Source organism: Monodelphis domestica, chromosome 1, assembly GCF_027887165.1.
Source record: "Monodelphis domestica isolate mMonDom1 chromosome 1, mMonDom1.pri, whole genome shotgun sequence".
In the NCBI taxonomy this organism is placed as follows: Eukaryota; Metazoa; Chordata; class Mammalia; order Didelphimorphia; family Didelphidae; genus Monodelphis; species Monodelphis domestica.
In genome coordinates this window covers 273,716,200-273,736,084 of record NC_077227.1, presented here as the reverse complement: position 1 = coordinate 273,736,084, position 19,885 = coordinate 273,716,200, and the positions used below count along the sequence as shown (strand labels likewise).

Sequence of the window (19,885 nt, the reverse complement as noted above, 5' to 3'; positions counted from 1 at the left end):
GGAAAGAAATTAAAATGTTCACAAAGGAAACTATTGCCTGAAATAAGAGAGGAGCTGCTATATTGGTCTGAATGTAGGTTATTATCTTGAAATGAGAGCTTTGAAAAAAAAAAGTAAACGCTTAGACTAAAAGATTAAGGTTTTTCTATATGTTATATTTTGAGGAAAAAGGATGACCTCTTTTTGTACCAATGCAGTATATTATTTTTGAGGCTGTCCTGCTAAAATGCCCTCAGAATATTCTGAGTTGCTGGCATCCATATGGGAAGGTGAGGTTAATGATAGGGTTTCTATCCATAGGTCTAGTTATGCCCACCTGCGTTTTCTAAACAATTGTTGTGAAGACTCTCACTTGATAGCTGCAGAAGCAGTTTTTAGGTCCCTTTTCTATTTGTAGCTCTACTTCCTGGCTTGGCAAGCTGCTTGATTGCTTTGTTAAACTGGCCCCACCCCATTTCTTACTGCTACATGCTAGACTGGCCTTCATTTTGTCAACTCTGTAATGATGGTGACAAATAAGTGTCTCTGGTTGCTTCTAGTGTTTATTGTGGCTCTATGTGGCTACTACTACTCCCTTCTTTTTGCATGATTGAATCAGAAGTAAGGAAGGCAGGCAGAGATCTGTTCTGGTACTCTGTTGTTCAGAGTTATATGTTCAAAGTTCTTGTGAAATTTCTGCTTTGGATTCTGACATAGAAAACCTTGGCTATATCCCATCACTTAAACTAATGGTTAAAAATAAGATAACTTCCTTTCTACTTAAAAGTGCAGATATAAAATTAAAAGGCAATGATTAGGTAGGTAGGGCCTAAAGAAATTATCTTCATTTCAGTTTTCAAGTTTGCAATTGACTTGCATAAAAAGAAACCAAAGGACTGAATTCCCTGAATTACAAGTAAAGGGTTTGGGGAAATCCAGAGGAATGCTTTTAGTCATTACATTGCTAGAACTGTGCTTTAAAATTGTCATATTCTTTTCATTATTGCTAACATGAATATATTTTGACTTATGTCTATTCTAGGAACTTTTAATCCAAGTCAAAATATTGACCTACTTTTCTACCAAAAAGTCTTTCTAAATTTCCATTGTATTTGACCAGATTTCCCTATGTCAGCAATAGAAATAAATACTTTGGGCTTTAGTTGGGAAGAAAAGACCATTATGATAAGATTTTCTTTGCAATAAAAATGACCGTCAGTTAGAAAATGAGAGAGTATCCACATCTCTTTCCCTTTTACAACATAATTTTTATTAAGTCTAATCTTACAGAAAATGAATAATTTTCAGTCAGATTGAAATTAAAATTTGCCCCAATTTTTTTTTGCTTATTTCTTATAAACTTGTAATAATTTTTCAAAGGGGGTAAATGTTATCATTATGAAGACTATTTACTCCCCCCCCCCCCACCCCCCCAATTAGGTTTACAAATTTTCAGAGACCAGGGAGTTTAGGTCCTTGATGGTGAATCTATGGCACGTGTGCCAAAGATGGCATACTTCTTTGTGGGTATGCTCAGGCCCCTGGTTTGGCTGTCTGGGAGGCTAGCCTTGCCCCCAAACACAAGGGGTGGGTCATTCTAGCCTCTCTCCACTCTTGCAGGGGATAAGCAGGGGCAGCTCTGCTGAGCCCCAGGTGTGGTCCCTTCCCCCACCACACCAGCAGGCTCCTAGGAGCACAGCAGAGCAGTGATGTAAGCCATTCTCTGGTTGGTGATAGATTCTAGGCATCTATCATCCTGCAAAAGGTAGAAAGTTCTTTTAATCTTTGTGGACCTTTATTGGGTGAATAGAACAGAACAGTTAACAGCCCTGTTTTTGTAAGCAAAGAATTGATTAGGTCCTGGCCCTCCTGATTACACTGACCCTAATTAAAATACCTTCTCCCCTTGAACAAATCTAGGGCTGAGCCCCATTCACCAAGCCCTAAGGGAATGTGCTAATCAGATCTTCCCTAAATCCTTCCAAGGACGATAGAGAAATCACACACCCAGCCACAGCTTTTTACTTTTAATAAATATCCCCAGGTCTACCTGTATAAGTACTTTGTTTAGGCTGGGTTGGTTGCTCATGCACTGTGTAGAAATTGCACTGGGAACCCTGTCACCTCCAAGAAGGGAATGAAGATATATTCCTCTAATTGTATATACTGGCATCCTTGGCAGCCATGCCCCTACACACAGGAGCTGGGGCATGCAGTTGGGGATGGGGCATGGCATGCAATGGGGGATGGGTACTGGAACCCAGTCTGGGGGTGGGGCGGTACATGGTAAGGGGTCCCTAAAAAGTTCCAAAAGGTTGCCTGTCACTGTTGAAGTCCTTCTGATATTGTTGACTCCCACTCTGATGGAGTGAACTCACATACTTCCACTTTTCTTTATTACTTTCTTACTAGTCGCTGTCTTTATTTTATTGGTTACAAGAGGGTCTGATCATATGTAGTCAGCGAAGATTGCACGTTAGAAGTAGTATAAAAGATATCTTCTAGGTCTCTGTATGACCAGAAAAGAAATAGGGTAGGCATATAGTAAGAACAAGCCAGCCATGTAACTTTTATGTATAAACTTGTTATTGGAATAAAATGAAGATAAAAAAAAAAGAACAAGCCAGGAAGCCTGAATATGACCCTAAGATCCATACTTATAAAACCTAGAGAAGGGCCTTGCAATTTGTTGGGTTACTAGATCCCTTAATGGAAATTAATGGAAGGTTAAGACCAGAATTATACAGGATGAGGAGTGAAAAGACTTTGATCTGTGGTAGAGGTAATAGATTCATGAGAATACAGATTTATTGAAATGTCTGAAAAAGTTTGGACAGTCAAGGGAAGGATTAGAAGTACATTCTGGAATTTTTATTGATGTGGAAATGGGAACAGTTGTTTGATTAGCTTGTCTATGACATCACCTTGCATTAGAGACATTATTTCCCGCCTTATTTTTTAATATATTTAAAAATTTTTATTTATTTTAAAATATTTTTCCATGTTTCCATAAGTTACATGATGTTCTCTCCCTCCCCTTTTTCCTCCCCCCTCCTGGAACTCACAGGCCTTTCCGCTGGGTTATATATGTATTATCACTTGATACCTATTTCCATATTATTCATTTTAGTAATAGAGTAATATTTTAAAACGAATACCCCAAATCATATACTATATAAATAAGTGATGTCATGTTTTCTGTGTTTCTACTCCCACAGTTCTTTCTCTTGATGTGGATCACATTCTTTCCCATAAGTCCTTTGAGATTGCCCTGGATCACTGCATTCCTACTAGTAGCAAAGTCTTCCTACAGTGTTTCAATTTCTGTGTACAATGTTATCCTGGTTCTTTTCATTTCATTTCGTATTAGTTCATAAAAGTCTTTCCAGTTCATATAGAAATCAAGCAATTCATCATTATCCCAGTAGTATTCCATAACTATCATATACCAAAATTTGTCCAGCCATTCCCTAATTGAGGGACACCCCCTCATTTTCCAACTTTTTGCCACCACAAAGAGTGTGGCTATGAATATTTTTGTATAAACATTTTTTATTATCTCTTTGGGGTACAAACCTAGTAGTGGTATTCCAGAATCAAAGGGTATGCAGGTTTTTTAGAGACATTACTTTAATTATGAATATTTTCAGATCATCATAGTTCATTGCTTAGATTGGTACTCATCTTCTAATCTAAGATATTTGCCAGCACTCCAGTGGCAAAAAACATGTTCTTTATAAATAGATATAACCAAGAAAATGGCATTAAAAAAAAGGAAAATGCTTTTTACTTGATGATAGGTAAAGATGTTTTAGCATAAATATCTGAAAGTTGCAGTCTCATTAAGAAGCTGGATAATAACTATAATTAAGAATTTTATTGTTTAATGTTTATACTGTTTTTGATGCTATACAAAACATGAAAATGTTTTTGGCTTGCCTTTGTCTTATAGTTGAAAACAGGTCAAACCTACAATATGCTAATGTACCATACACAGGAAACCAGAACTCTGAGATGTTTCTGGTTTGTGTTTGGGAACCAAGAGACAGAGGAAGAGTTTGTTGTCATTTAAAATCTCTATTAGAAGTTTTTCAGAATAGATTTACAACCAGAAAAGGAAGTATTTGTTGAAGATAGTGTTTCTCAAGCTTTTTGGTATTTTAGCCCTTTTTTATACTCTTAAAAAATTATTAAAGTCCAACAGAACATTATTTTATGTGAGCTATTTTGGTACTCATTGTATTAGAAATTAAAATGTGTTAGTATTATTATGAAAACAGTTTTGACCTTGAGGTCAAAGTCTTTTACCCAAGTTCTCCCACACTTTGAGAACCACTAGTGAGAAGTAATTTTTTTTTTTGAGATTTGAAGGTGAAAGGAATGAGATCAAAGATGAGAAAGGATGATAGGGGGAGGGGAAGTAAGTGTTGGAAAGGTATGAAAATGACTTAAAGGCTGAAACCGCTGTGAAAATAGTACCATGTATACAGCCACCCAACCGCCCCCTTGAATGAAAGACTTCTAAGAAATGATTAAACAATGATCATTTTTTTGACCTCATTATTCACCTACTAAGGATATATATTAAAGACATTAACAAATGGGAAAAAAGATCCATTTCAGTATTCCTAGTTGCTATAGAAACAACTTATGCATTCAGTTGGGGAGTATCTGAATGAATCTTGGCATATCAATGTAATGGACTATTAATGTCCCATAAAAAAGAAACATTTGAAAACCAAAAAGAATTATGGGAGTCTCTATAAAAAGTTAAGTAGACTGCAGCATATACACTTATTAAATATGCCAGTTTTTACAAAGGTAAAAAAAACAACTCTTTGAAGAATATAGAAGAAATTGAAAGATAAGGTGTTGATTTTGTCAAAAAGTAAGTAGCATGGAATTTATGGTTTCATTTCTCCTCATTTTGTTTGCTTATGTTGCAAATTAAATTAAATTTATGATAATTATTTTTTAAAAATTAAGTGGTCAAATAGGGGATGGACATGTGAGGAGAAAGGTTGAATTTTTAGTGATCTTTGTCAGGATTTTCTGGCATTTATTTTTTGTTTTATTTAAAAGTTTTGAACCTTGATAAACTAATTAACAATGTGAGGAGAATTAAAAATGCAAATGTAAAGCACCCCAAGTACATAGGAATGATTACCTTATACTTCCTCACCCCCTAAAAAATTCTGCCCATATTTACTAAGCTAATGCTTTGCATTCTTTTTTCTATTTATATTAATTTCTGAATAGATTCCCACCCCCACTCTACTGTAGTGAACCATTGCTTATAGCAAAGAATAAAAAGGTAAGGAGAAAAAAATGTATTTCAGATAAACCAACATATCTAATAAGCTAGAAGGTATGCAAAATGGTTGTTATCCTTAGCCTCCCCCTCCCTGCTACAAAGAAGACAGGGAGGCCAAACTGTCTTCTAAGCATTCTTACCTTGATCCTTGTGTTAATAACCCTAAGCTAGAGAGGAGCAGATGCTTCTAATAAACACATGTAAGTGTTCTGGAGGATGAAGCAGCGGATTAAAAAAAAATATTGACCAAAGGAATTTCACAAAGTGATCTATATTAGGTCTACATGATTTTGTTTTGTTTTGTTTTTTTCTTCCAAAGATTCAGTCATGTATGTAGGACTTTGGCTTTTATCACAGTTTAACTATACATGCTAAGTTTTATCATCTCTTGGAAATTATTGGAGGACAAGGTATTCAGATATTGTTAGTTATCCCAGACCCATGTTGGCTGCTCCCCTCCTCCTCTCTGTGCTCCTGAGGATTTTCCTGACTTCACCCTTCCCTCTGCCCGCAGCAGCCCAATGGGAGCACTTCCTCCCATTGTGACCTGAGGGTTGCAGTTTGGGCAATTGGTCTCTAAAAGTTTTGCCAACACTGTCCTAGACAGATAATTTCCATTTGGTAGATCTATGATTATTAGAGTATCTCAATGTTGGTAATATGTTTTCTAAATAAAATATTTATTGTAAAAACAAATTGAATCCGATTGTAATGTAGGTATTTGAGGACAAGGAATACAATTTGTCTATAATTTTTAGAGTAAAGAAGGAGCACTGGGCATATAATATTTTACAAGATATGTGTGTATGTGTATGCTTGTGTGTAAAGCATTTGAAATGATGAACCTTAAAGAGTGCTATGTAATTGTGAGGTGTTGATGATGATGATAATAAAGTAACACTAAAACTCTTACAGTTTAAGATCAGCTTTAAGATTTTTGGGACAGTCCATTTTCTTGGACTAGTTCACTTAATAAATAGTCACACTTAATGGGTAACTAGGTGAGTTGATCTCTCAAGTTTCTACCAAGTCTTAAAGAGTTGTGCTTATTTCTTCAATGGTTGCCATGTGAAAAAGGATTGACTTGTTTAGCTTGGTTCCAGAACTGAACATCCAAGAAATAGTTGGGTAGAAATTCTAGAGATTCAGAGTTAAGTTTGATATGAAGAAAAACTTCCTAACAGATAGAACTACCCCAAAGTAGAATGGGCTGCTTTAGAAAGTATAGTTGGTTAGATCTTCCAGAGTAGTCTGGATGTCCATTTGGCTTGACTATTGTAAAAAGGATTCTCATTTTGCTGCAAACTGTTGCCATTATCACTTCTGAAGTTCCTTCTGACTTTAGATTCTGAGATTAAAATTAGTGACCTTTCAGGCTTTTCTAAAATGCGGTTGTTTTGTTGTTGGTTTTTTAAAAACCCACTTCTATATTAAGTATCTGTTCCAAGGCAGAAGAATGGTAGGAGCTACACAATTGGGGTTAAGTGACTTGCCCAGGGTCATATAGCTATGAAGTGTCTGAGGGCAGATTTCAACCTAAGACCTTCTGTCTCCAGGACTGGCCCTTGATCCACTATCACGGATTGCTCCTATAACAGGGTTTCTAATTTTCATTTATATATATCAGCAGGAACATTATTGTTAATGTAACTTTTCTCAGAAAATATCAGCAATGATAACCGATGTTTATATAGTACTTTAAAGTTTGCAAAATGCTATAAATTTTCATTTAATCATCACAACAGTTCTGTGTGAAAGTATTAGAGATATTATAATTCTCATTTTATATAGGAGGCAACAGAGGCTCAAAAAGAGCTGGTTTGTGTGTGTGTGTGGGCGTGGTGATAATAGCTAACAAAGTGTTGTCCTTAGGTTGTTCTGACTGCATATCTAATACTTCATGTACTTTGATGCTTTGGTCATTTTAATTATTTGGTGAGAAGTTAGTGTCCACTATTTGTACAAATGTTTCTGTTTGTCACAGAGAAAATATTACTTAGTGGAAATATTTGATTGAATAAATTTTTCTGTGTAGTGGAGAAGAGAAAGTTGGAGGAGAGGGATAAAAATAAATAAGCATTTTGGGGAGAGAGCTCTATCAAATTTGCTTGTTATATATAAAGCCAGATAGACTATAACAAATGAGCAGTTATATATTATGAAAATGAAAATATCTGTAGAATCAATTGCTTTTTTTCACTTAAGAAGTGGAAAATAAAGAGTAAAGAGGCTATAGATTTATTTTTCTCTGTGGTTTGATAGTTAACTGCTATATCTTTTTAAATAGACTAGCTCTATTGTGACTGTGAGAGAAATCAAACTGAAGTTGTATGAAAGAAAAAAGATGTTCTGTTCTGATAGTTTCATAGTTTAACCAAAACAAGGGATATTTAAGGAAATTAGCAGTACTTTTAGTTCAGAAGTAAAGTAATTAACTGCGTTGATGGAAAGAATAAAAAAAAAAAACTTGTCCAAAGCACAGTTTTCTTTTGTGAACTATAGTGATATTAGTCAATTTAACTTTTAGACATAGTTAGTAAGGGAGCTTAGCATATAATTGCCATTTTCTCTTTGTTAGATTCCTTTCAAAACCATGGTAAACAAATGAACTTGTATTTAGTTATTTATAGATGTGAGGAGCTGAGAATTTTTTGAAAATTATTTTATTCTAAACAACTCTAAAGAAAAGTTAAATAAAATGAACCTTTCCACATACAAAGTAGAATAGAAAAAGGATTATACATGAAACACCAAATCTCATTGCATGCAGTTTGCTTTTATAATAAAGCAAGCAGGCAACTTTTTTGCTTGCCTGGATTTTCTTCTCACCTTCTCTTCACTCCCCTGTAGTTCTCAGAAATGTTCCTTCTTTTCTTCCTGATGTTTGTCTGTCCTTGTTACAGTATCTTGGTATTAATAACTTGTTTTCTAAATAAAATGTTTGTTGTAGAAACAAATTGAATCCTATTATAATTGTAGGTATTTGAGGACAAGGAATATCTGTCTATAATCCCTGCCTTCCTTCCTCTCTCCTTCTCTCTCTGTCCCCTACCCCCCAAACATTCACTGACAAAAAAAGGCCCTTATAACAAATGGACATAATGAAGCAAAACACATTTTCCATGGTGATTGCATCCAAAAATTTAAGCATCATTTTGTACCTTGAGTCCTCCTCTTTGTTTGTTAGTGGGTAGCATGTTTCATCATCAGAACTCTAGAATTTTGCTTGGTCATAGTAAGCATTCATTGAGCATTTATTGCATGCCGTGTACTGTACTTACCAGTGGGGATCCAAAGAATGGCAAAAACTAGTCTCTAACCTCAAGGAGCTATTCTAATGGAGAAGGCAAATATGAAAATAATTAGGTACATATAAGAGATTGATAAATATAGGCAGGCAATCTTAAAGGGGAAGGCATTAGAAGCTGGTGAAGTAGGGGTGGAGATGGTACTGAGGAAGGCCTCCTGAGAAGTTGAGGTTTTATCTGAGATTTGAAGGAAGCAAGGGGAATTTAGGAGGTGGAAGTGAGAAGGGAGAGCATTCTAGCCATGAGGGGCAATCATGTGTAAAGAACAGGTAGGCCAGGGTATGTGGAATGCATGAGATGTTTAAAGTGCTTTGCATACCTTAAAATACTATATAAATGCTAGCTGTTGTTGAGTTTGTGGAGAGGAGTGAAGTATAAGACTAGGAAGGTAAGGAGGGGCTGAGTAATGAAAAGCTCTACTTTAGCCAAGCAGAGGACTTTATATTTGGTCCTAGAATCCATAAAGACCTATGAGAGTTTTATCGAGAAAGGAGTCACCTAGTCAGACTTAGACTTAATATTTATTTGAACAGCAGGGTAGAGGATGGACTAGCATGGGGTGAAATTACGGGCAGGGAGACTGATTAGAAGGCTCTTGTAATAATCTAGGGAAGAGGAAAGGGTATTATAGTCAATTTTGTTATAATACTTGTTCTAAAAACCCCAACTTGTTCCAACACTATTGACATATTAGGGAACGATTTGAGCATAAGGTGAATTTTGAGTTTGTTTATGTATGCTTTCATCTGTGAGAAACACTGTACACATGGAAAACTGTATACACTGGAATTGAGCTGCATTAGGATGCACAAAATGCACATGTGCACATACCTCAAACATCTACCAGCTCTTCTACTTTTGAATAGTTCTAATTATTAGAAAAATTTTCCTGACTTCAAGCCCAAATCTGTCTATATATGTAGAAATTATAAAGTCTCTACCCACTATTCTTGGCTCTTCCCTTTGAGACCAGAAGAAGTCAAAAGCCTCTTGTACATGACAGCTCTTCAAATACTGGAACATAATGATCATATCCTCCCCAACCCCAAGTTTTATGGTTTTGTTTTCTTCTGGCCAAATAGCCCCACCGCCTATGTTTTAAGTATTTTCAAGTTCTTTTGCCCTAGGGAAGCTACATTGTCTAGTGGAAATCATTTGAACTAGGAGGTATGGGATGTTTATGTCCTGTCTAGTGGTCTTACCCCTTTGACTCTTCATTTCCTCAACATTAAAATAATGCCACATAATAGTACTTTAAAATGGACAAAATAGGGGGCAGCTGGGTAACTCAATGGATTGAGAGCCAGGCCTAGAGATGGGAGATCCAGGGTCAAATCTGGCCTCAGATATTTACCAGCGGTGTAACCCTGGACAAGTCACTTAACCCCCATTGCCTAGCCCTTACCACTCTTCTGCCTTGGAACCCATACATAGTATCCATTCTAATGTGGAAGGTAAGGGTTTAAAAAAATTTGACAAAACACTTTCCTCATAAAAACCTTGTGAGATATGTATTGCAAATATCTCCTTTTTATAGATGAGGAATTGTAGTCTTAGGTAGTGATATATCCAAGGGTATACAAGTACTGAACTTGTTTCTGCTCATTCTGCTCTATCAAGTCAGGTAAATATGCATTTACTAAGCATTTGCTGGTTACAGTAGGTGATTTCTCAGGTTCCTTCCAACACAATGATGCTTTGCTCTTAAAAAAATACTCCAAAGCAGTACAACAAGGCCCAATATCTGGGAGATATGTTCAAAGTCCTATCACAGATGCAGAAACTACAGCTATAAGCAAATACTTACTTGACCCTCAGATCAAGTGCTCTCTCCCTTCTCCTGTCCCTCAACTCTGTACTCTTTAGCCTCTTGCTCACTTCTCCCCTACCAAAAAAACCCCACCTGCTGGGGCAGACCATTGTTGGTCATCAGTGCTTCAGTGAGTAGACATTTGGTGCTTCAGGTTGACTAGTGATAACTGAAGGAAAATATTTGGAAAGTATTTGTTAGATAAAGTAGCCTTTTAAAACGTTTCAAGGTACCTTAGATCAAGTAGGGAGATTCCGTAAATATCACAAATATTGAAATAATTTGAGATTTATTTACTTTAATAGCCCAATCAAGAACATTTTAAATTAAGTAAGTTTCAAAAATGTCTGAAAATGATGCACCTTTACTTCAATCTTGATATCAAAGTTTGGCCAAGTAAAAAATAAAACAAATTTGAATAATTAACTTTCCGATCAGTTTTAGTTTATACTAACTGCATGAATTAGTAGTTATGAATAAGTGACATTCATTGATTTGTGGCTAGAAGTTCTTATTTTGGGGCACCTTAGAAAGGAAGAAAACAGTGAATGATAGGGAGGAAGGACAAAATAGGCATTTATTAAGCACTTACTGTGTCCCACATTCTGTCCTAAGCATTTTACAAATAGGATTTCCTTTGCTCCTCACAACTACCCTGGGAGGGAGGTGAACTACATAATAGAATTATCTGATGGCTTTAATGTTCCCATTGGGAAATGGTGATTTGATTTGTCTTGGTCTTTTTGGTAGGGAACAGGTATCATTGGATCTTAGAAACAGGGACAGTTATATTATTTTTATTACCTAAATGAGATAGTAAATCTGGTATAGAAATCACATTAAAGTTTACCTAGATTTGGACTAATCTTTTCAATGACTTGGACACTGTATAGTTAAGGGATATATTAGCCATATGAGTAGAACAAGCACAGATTAGGAATCTGGTTTGAGAGATGAATTCTTATTCTTGCTATCTTGTTTACTTCTGATAGTAGGTAAAAACTACTTCAACTTTCTGTTTCTAATTTTCCTTCATTTCTAAAACAGGATGAATACTGTTATGCCCTAGTTATAGGGTTTTTATGAAGATCAAATGAGATAAGATGTTTACAAACACATTTTGGAATGGCACCATATATATATATATAAATATACATTATTATATCTAATTTGGACTGTAAGATTCTTGTTTGGGCAGTCTGATATTTTTCACATTTAAAACTTTTTATGGTTGGTTTCTTTAATATTAAATTTATATCTCATCATAACTTTCCCTCTTTTTTAGACTGCTAGTTTGAAATAAAGCAGGTATTTGTGTCTAGATTTATAGCTATACATATACGATGGCAATGTTTTTCTTGATATTACAGTTTAGATTTTATCAAAGTTTTCATTGTTAATTTTCTTTTGGATGCTTTTAAATTTCAGCTTGGCTTTGCTTTAGGGCATACTGATAGGATCTGAATGTTTTTTGATCAGACATTTTTTTCCCCCTTGATTGTCCAGTGAAGTATGAATGAAGGATATTTTGTGTGGCTTTCCTCATGTATTCTACAAAATTTTATCAAAAAAGTTTTGAAAGTAGCTTACATTTATTTTTATAAGCTTCTTTTACACTATAACAATGATAACGTGAATGTGATATGGGATATTTTTGACTGTCAGAGCCTGTGCCTGTGAGGCAGAAATTCTGGTAAGTCCTGTGTTAGCTGGAAAGACCTTAGATGTGACACTGTTGGGCTGTGTGTTCATCATCCAAGGCCCAACTTAGGTAAATTGAGATAGATTCATCATCTCTGGTTTAGCCACCAGGGGGTGAATTTCTTTAGCCACAATAATTCGGCAGATTATCTGTTATTTTAGTAGTTTTTATGCTGGTGGAAGGAGCATTCATGTAAGTGAGGTTATAAACTTTTTGCACTAGTATTCTGTAGTGATAGACTCTTAGAATTGAATGTTAGTTTTATCATGTGATTTTCAAGTCACTTAATGTCCCTGGACCTCAGTTATCTCATATAGGATGAGGCATTTGTCTTAGATGGAATTTTTTTCTAGTTCTCCCATCCTGTGAATGGACTGAACCAGGGTACTCCTGGATAATTCTTTTGATGTAATATATTTCTGAAACCCGTAGAGTTCTTGGCACTTGGTACTTTTTAATATTCTCATTTGGGTCTGGTTTTCATTATTTGTTCTTAAAATGTTACAAATTAAAATTTAATATTGGGCAAAGCTGGTGTACATTTATTGAAACCACATGTCAAGTTTTATAAATTAAAATCAAATGTTTATTCTTTTGCATGTCAGGGAACAGTTCTAGTAAGTGGGTAGTGGACTAGGGGACTTGAAAACATTCAATGTTGAGATACTGAAGAATATTCTTACACTGAGTATATTCCTTAAAATGTATAAAAAAAGTAGGTGAATTTTTTAAATTCTCATAAAATCTTTGCCTTTTATATTGGCAGTGGTATTGTCCTTGTTAATTTCTTAACTATTTCTTAACTATCACTGTGTCATGAGTCTCTGGCTCTTGTTTATTATTTCTTCAGTCCCTATTACTTCTGATCTGTTTCCCTTTCCATTTTTAAAAATGTATATCTTTTGAAACACATTGTTGTCTACACACAGGAGCATCTGGAGGATCTTACCATCTTCAGGAGTCCTCTAGATATGCTTCTGTTTACAGCTAATATTGTATTGATTGTATCAAGTCCTTAGACATTGGCAGAGATTGGAAGAGATCTTAAATCATTCAAAGGCATTTGGTCTAGCCATCTACTCAGGAAAGTCTACATGGATGAAGAATTTTTATTGTCCAAGTTTCAACTTGCATCTGAATGGACACTACATAGGGTTTGTCCATAAATATGTATGTCTTGGACAGACCCAGATGGGAAGTGAGCTGAAAAGGAACAGTGGTGTATATTGTTTTTGGAAAATTGTAGCGTTTCTAATTGACTCTAAACAACAAACCAAAGCCCATCTTTTTGATATAGATATTTTACTAGTGTTGGCAAATGGTGACAATTGGCTCTGAATCATTGCCTCTGAAGAACTACAATTGAATACCACACAAAGAGCATTAGGAAGGTGCATGGCAGGTGAGAAGTCTCCAATAAATAACTAATGAGGAATTCTGAAGAATAGGAGACAAGGATATCATCAAAAAATTGTTTGACAAAAAGAGAAGATGGGTTAGTCTTGGGGTTAGAGTGAGAGAAGACAGATAGAGGGCTGGTCTACTTCATTGGGACCCTTGCTGCATTGGGAAAAAGCAAGAAAAGCCTCTAAGATATTGGGTAGATTACATCAAACTTGTAGAGAACTTGGATAAGATAAGATTAGTAGGCCATGATTGGGTTGCAGTCTGCATCTTAGAGAGAATTCCCGAATTGACAAGATCCCAGACTTGGTGCACTTGGTTCATCCTACCAAATGGAGCTACTCCCTTCCCTTTTCCTCCCTCTTCATACTTTTATTCTGAAATGGTTTCAAATATAGGGCTACCTTTTATTTACAAGATAGATTTATTCTTGAAATGTAGGGCATATTACATTGAAATAAAATATTTAAATATATTAGGAGAACTGAATATCTGAGGAAACCTTTTGTGACTTCTGATTTTCTTAAGTTAATTGCCTCCATTAAAAAAAAAAAAAACAACCCTTACCTTCTGGCTAAGAATTGATATTAAGTATTGGTTCCAAGGCAGAAGAGTGATAACAGCTAGCTAGACAATTGGAGTTAAGTGACTTGTCCAGGGTCACACAACTAGTAAATGTCTGAGACCAGATTTGAATCCAGAACCTCTTGTCTCCAGGCCTTGCCCTCTATCCACTGAGCCAGCAAGGTACCCCCAAACTAAGGATCTCTTAGTTTATCTCTTTTGAAGTTATTTTCAGTCAAGTGCTATATCTATATGGCCTTGTGCTTCATAAGATGCCTTCCTCTCCACAGGCTCTTGATTGACTAGTGATTTCTACATGAGGAGAAAACAAATCAAAGTTTATATAAGCAAAAAGTATCTTACTTTACTTCCTTTCTCAAAAAAAAAAAAGAATGGCAAACATTTCATTTTTAATGGCAAGAATGGCATAAGAATTGCTGAGAAAACTGGGAAAAAAAACTAGACTAAATTTTATTTAGACATTTACACAATATATCACAATAAACTCAAAATGGATATATGGCTTTAATGTTAAAGATTACACCATAAACAATTTGGAAGAGAAGCAAATTCATGTACCTTTCATAGCTATGGCTAGAGAGTAAATTCTTGACTTAACAAGGAATATGGGTGATTACAAATGTAAAATATATATTCAGAATGTATGAAATTTAAAAGATTTTGTATGTATAAAATGCATTTAGATTAAGAAGGAAAGTGGTCAGTTTGGCACAATAATATCATATATCTCTGATACCCAAGACATATAAGCAACTAGCAGAACTATAACCCAGAAATAATTTCTCAATCAATAAGTGATCAAAGGATATGCATGATTTTCAGAAAAATGCACATCATTTATAACTATATGAAACCAATGCTCCGGATATGTTTAAGGATGATCTATTCGCCAATTAAAAAAAAAGTGTAAAAAAACCAACCTAACCAAAAACCTCCCAAACAAACCCAATCCTCCAGCACATAGGTAAAGGTAATGAAATATGATCAGGATTTTGATATTGTTTTGAGGCATTATGGAAAGATGGGCTTTGTCAATGCAGTATCAGTAGACCTGTGAATTCATCCTGAAGCAATTTAGTATTATGCTGCCTCACTTTCTATCTTCATTTCCCCCCCTATCTGTTGGCTGCTTCCTTGTTGTCTATAGACATATCCATGTTTCCCTAAAAAACATTTACTTGCTCCTAACAGCTTCTAACTTAAACTTTATGATAAAAATAAAAGTTGGGTGGTTCCTTTTCTTTCCTCTCACCCTCTTCTAAATTCTCTGCTGTGACTTCTGACTTCATCACTCAGCTAAAATGGTCAGTGATCTCTTAATGGCAAATTGAATTCTATACAATCTTTAACACTGTCTATTTTTTTCCTTTTTTCCCCAAGGTTTTTGTGATGTTGCTTTCTTATTGTTCTCATCCTATCTGTTTTCTTAAAGTCTCAAATTCACCTTCTGCTATATGTCTTTTCTGGTCTTTACTATGAAATTAACCCCAATTTATACCCTAGAGATCTTTTATATCCATAGTTGTTCGTAGTTCTCCTTTTTAGAACTATGAACTCCTTGAGGTCAGCTGTTGATTAAGCACATCAAACGTTTCTGACACATTATTGTTTTATGGATTCCATTTTATGGGTATCTTTTTGTTGCTTTTATTTGAGTGATGTGGTGATCTGGTTTTCTGTTGTATCTACTACTTAGATGTTGATGTAACTATTTCCAGTGTCTTTAGATCTTTAACAGACATTGATATACCTTTCTTTTTCTTTTCTTTTTTTTTTAATCCTTAACTTCCATTTTGGAATCAATACTGTGTGTTGGTTCCAAGGCAGAAGAATGGTAAGGGCTAGGCAATGGGGGTTAAGTGACTTGCCAAGTGTCCGAGGCCAGATTTGAACCTAGGACCTCCCGTCTCTAGGCCTGGCTCTCAACCCACTGAGCTACCCAGCTGCCCCCGATATACACCTTTCTTTCTGTGGTTCTTCTTATGGTGTTGGTAGTAATATATTATTGTGTGCAGATCCTGAACATTTTGAAGACTCTTTGTTAAATATTGTGGGATGATGTGTTTATTCATTATGGTTACAACTGATACCAGTTTCTTTGTTGATTCAGTTTATTAGTTGGATTTGTGCCTTCAAACTCAAAAGGACTTTTTTTTTTGACATTTTAAAAAATGTCCATCTCTTTTCAAAGTCATTCTATATGTTGGCATTATTATTATTTTTTTAATCATCCATTTCTTTGTTAGGTAGCATTTGTACCTAGAATTGCAGTCAATATAAAATTTCAGTGCTTTTTGGCTCATCAACTTTTCCCTCTTTGAATCTTAAGTATTTCCTAAATTTCTAGTCTAATATGAGTTTAGGAATGAAGTAATTTCTTATGATTTCCCTGCATTGATTTCCAATGTACTATTATGAAATTTGGAATGAAGGATATTATTCATAAAAAGGTATGAATTATTTGGGCATAATTGGTAAGATGTTTCCAGTTTTATGATAATTTGATGCTGGTACATAAAAAATTCGTTTCACTTATACTTAGCTGTGCCTCTGTTAGTGGTCAGGAGTTTCTGCTCACATGGCATTTCTAAGTGGAGGTATTGGTTTGTCTGATAGATTATTGTATCTTGCCTTCTTGTAGTACCAGAAGCTGAAGGAATACAACTGATTTTGCTGTCCTTTAGATCAGGCTGTTTATCAGCCATGGTTCTGAGTAAAATCAGTTTGCTTTGTCACCAATCTCTTTTTTTAACAATTTAGGAAGGAGTGATTTCATTCTGACTGCTAGTCATAATTGGGAGTGTTAGCAGAGTCCTACTCTTATTCATGTATGGGGTGCTCAAACGGCTTCGACAAGCCGGCTAAACCTTGTGAGGGTAGCCATCGGGTCGTAGACCCCTGGTGAACCAGGGCTTTGCTCACCCAGCATGTGAAAACTGCTTCGGCTGAACAGGCAGAAGAAACCAATAAGAAGGTTCAACGGCTGAGATGGCGACGCAGCAAGGCACTGTGGAGTGCTTAGGGCGTGTTGGAGCACAAAGGACAACAGGGCCATCCAATGCAGCTGAGGAAGTCTCCAGGTGTAACGACTTTTCGTGCCACTGGACCTAGGCTTCCAACGCCTAGAGAGTGGGACTGTCTCTGTGCATCGACTTAAATCTTCATGCACAAGTATCTTTGTGCACAAAAACACACAAAGACAATAGTCATCCTCAGTTACCGAGAGACTACTACTACTACTACTACTACTACTACTACTACTACTACTACTACTACTACTACTACTACTACTACTCTTATTCATGTTCTTCCTCTTGTCTTTTTTGATGAGGTTCAGGTAGAATGATCCAAGGATAACTTTCACTTCTGCTATTATTATGTATTTAGAATTATGTAAACTATTGCACAAGTGAATAAAGTGATTGCTTTTTGTAATTGAATAAGAGTACTGGGATGCAAATTTACCTTCCTCAGGTGCCCTGAAAAGCATCTTCCAGAAAACTCCAGTAGCAGAGAAGACAATAATAATGCTCTTTATTTTATCATATTCCTACATGATTTTGATTTCTTCTAGTTCTCTACATTTATATTTAGAAAGCTATTTATTCCATGTAGCATGTAGATCTGTGAGTATTTGATGTGATGGCATCAATTGAGTAGTTGTGGGCAACAGTTTTGTTTATAAGGATGCTTTGATTCCAGTACAGTTTTGTTGTTTCCATTGTTAACCAGCAACAGCAACAAAATGTATAGAATAGGAATTTGTCATCTCTTCATTTATAAAGGATAGCGAGTGATATAATTAACTTCTAGCCACCTGATCATGTCTTTCTAGTTATCTAGATGCTAAATTTTGCAAACTAGTATGATGTGTTGCACAGTTTCTACCACTTCCTTGCATAATCTGTATTTTTTTAAAAAATAGTTTCACTTCTAAGACAGAGGAATGGCAAAGGCTAGGCAAAGGGACTTGCCCAGGGTTACATGGCTAGGAAGTGTTTGAAGCCAGATTTGAACCCACCCAGCTCTTCTAAACTACAGGTCTGGCACTCTATCCACTGTGATACCCAATTGCCCCAGGATAATCTATATTGATCTATAATTCTGGGCTTTCTTAAAGAAAATCATCTGTAATTTTTATTGGCAGTGAATTCATCCTGAGTTGCTATCACAAATTCCTCTTTTTCTATAAGTCTGTGTGATGTAGCCATTTGTTTGATGCTTCTTTGTGAACATATTGTGGGTTGGATTCATGTGGTTGTTACCCACAGAGTGAGTTGGAAGTGGCTTTGGTAACAGAACTCTTTTAGTTCAGGTTCAATGTTGGGACAAAATGAGACACTTGCAAGTCATTAACCAGTACAAAAAGAAGACTACACTCCCCCAACACAGCAAGAATATGCAACACATATTGACTGATCCAACCATTCTGGAGGGCTATGACACAGTGTATATATCCTTTAATCCTGTAAAACTACTATTAGGTTTCTATCCCAATGAAATAAAATAAAGGGAGACCTACTTGTATGAAAATATTTATAGCAGCCCTTTTTGTGGTGGCAAAGAGTTGGAAATTAAAGGGATGTCCATCAATTGGAGAATGGCTGAACAAATTGTGGTATATAGTGGTGGTAGAACCTTATTGATCTGCATGACCTGATGCAGAGTAAAATAAGTAGGACCAGGAGAACTTTGATTACAGTAACAGCAATACTGTGGAACAATCAACTCTGATAGACTTTAGCCATTATTGGCAATACAGTGTGATCCAGGATAATTCTGAAGGATTTATGACAAAAAATGTCCTGTTGGAGTCGGGAAGCAGATTAAAGCATACTATTTTTTACTTTCGTGTATTTGGGTTTTTATTTTGGGGTTCTGGTTTTATGTGGTTATTGTCTTTCAAAAATGCACAGTATGGAAATATATTTTGCATTATGATGTATTTATAATCTAGATCAGATTGTTTGCCATCTCTGGGAGTGGGGAGGGAAAGGAGAGGAGACAAACTTCAGAAAACTTACATGGAAAATTGTTATTACGTGTAATTGATAAAAAAAATCTTTATTAAACTTACAAAAAAGAATAGTGGTTCTTCTTGTCACCATACTGGAAATATTTTTGGACATTAGGGCAAGATATGTTGAAGGGCAAGGTGACTTGAGTGGTCTTGAGAAATCTGCGGTCCAAAGGGCTTATTGGGACTTTTTATGTTCAGTTGAATAAGAAGCCACATTGGTCAAGGTGGGGCCTATGTGGACCCAGGGATAATTCTGACTCCTTTTTTTTTTTTTTAAGAATAATGTCAGGATTTATTAACAAATGGAATGAATGATTTGCCTCTAGAGATTCTGACTCCTTTTAAGGAAAGTTAATCCCTGTTAAAGGAGGGAAAGAGGAGAGGCCTAGGCTTACCTCTTGTGAGCCAGAGTTAAGGAGTTACATTAGGGAAACATTGGTAAACAATTAGTGCTATCACCCATTGAGTGCTTTTTAATTCCACATTTGGAATTTAACTGTTTCATAGACTCCAATTACAGTTAAACCACTTTCAGTTACATTTGACAAATCTCTCATGCATGTTATCATCCTTTACTAGTGCTTGGTGCAATGATATTCCCTAAGTCATTTTGTAGGATTTTTATCTTTCTGTGTATTCTACAAATATCTATCAATCCTCTTCTTCCTTTTTGGTGAGAAAGCATTAATATTTCTGAATCTTCTTTAGAGTTATGGGACCCAAATCTTGTTAATATTGTCTGGATTTTTGTTCTGATACTTTC

At 35.6% G+C, this 19,885-nt stretch overlaps 1 protein-coding gene across 6 annotated transcripts in view; it reads left to right on the top strand.

The window, feature by feature from the left end:
- PPP2R5E (protein phosphatase 2 regulatory subunit B'epsilon) overlaps window positions 1-19,885 on the top strand; it is a 267,308-nt gene that overhangs the window by 144,772 nt on the left and 102,651 nt on the right. Inside the window, exon 1 of one of the 6 annotated variants that reach the window (XM_007472989.3) lies at window positions 8,552-8,659. The exons of the other annotated variants lie outside the window; for them this stretch is intronic. The gene's annotated coding sequence lies outside the window, so the exon portion shown is untranslated. Of the gene's footprint in view, window positions 1-8,551; window positions 8,660-19,885 lie in introns of those variants that run through there. 6 annotated transcript variants of the gene reach the window in all.